Source organism: Juglans regia, chromosome 2 (genome assembly GCF_001411555.2).
Source record: "Juglans regia cultivar Chandler chromosome 2, Walnut 2.0, whole genome shotgun sequence".
NCBI classification, from domain to species: Eukaryota; Viridiplantae; Streptophyta; class Magnoliopsida; order Fagales; family Juglandaceae; genus Juglans; species Juglans regia.
In genome coordinates, this window is record NC_049902.1 from 15,160,702 (window position 1) to 15,161,643 (window position 942).

The window sequence follows — 942 nt, forward strand, 5'->3', positions numbered from 1 at the left end:
ATCTGCACCGCTAGTATAGTAATAGAATCAAGTTCAAAAATTCCAGCCGCCTTTCTTGGCATTGCTCTCTCCACAGACCATTGATAATTGTTGGACGTCAATTCTTCCAGAAGTCCATAGGCAGCTTCATGGGTCTTACCCATTAATGCTCCTCCAGTGGCCGCATCAACCATAGATCGATTTGTGGGTCCCAAACCATTGTAGAATGTCTATACTTGAAGCCGTAGGGAGGTCGTGATGTAGACACTTGCACAATAAGTCTTTGTATCTCTCTCACGCCTCATACAATGATTCACCCTCAAATTAGGTGAAGCTAGTAATATCATTCCTTAATTTCGTTGTCTTGGCCGGAGGGAAATACTTTGCTAAAAACTTTTGTGCCAACTCCTCCCATGTGGTGATAATGCCTAGCGGCAAAGAATTCAACCAAGCTTTTGCTTTTTCCCTAAGTGAAAAAGAGTAAAGTCTCAGTCAGATTGCATCATCTGTCACTCCGTTTTGTTTAAAAGTATAAAAATTTTCCAGAAAGTTTGCAATATGGACATTAGGATCCTCTTTTGACAGTCCCCCAAGCTAGACGGTTTGTTGGATCATTTGAATAATAGCTGGCTTGATCTCGAAGTTATTGGCTTGTATAGCTAGTTGCCTTATACTAGACGCCGCCCCATTGACCGAGGGCATCGCATAGTCTCTTAGCGCCTTATGCTCCTGGTCGGCCATAGTAACTTCACAAATGGCAACCTCTTTCTTTTTCTCTTTATTGATCCGACATAAGGTCCTTTCAATCTCGGGATCGAAAAGCGTACGCTCTAACAATCTAAATCGGCACATGTACTTCTGATTCTTGAAAAGCAAAAGATCAAACTGAGATCAAATTAATTCTTTTTAAAAAAAATAAATAAAATAAAATCCAAAGTAGTAAAAATCCAATTAGTATCAATA

At 39.9% G+C, this 942-nt stretch overlaps 1 non-coding gene across 1 annotated transcript; it reads left to right on the top strand.

The window, feature by feature from the left end:
- Window positions 1-229: 229 nt before the first annotated feature.
- Window positions 230-336, top strand: LOC118347815. The gene has a single exon (XR_004800962.1). It is a non-coding gene; the product is annotated as a small nucleolar RNA R71 (small nucleolar RNA).
- Window positions 337-942: the final 606 nt, after the last annotated feature.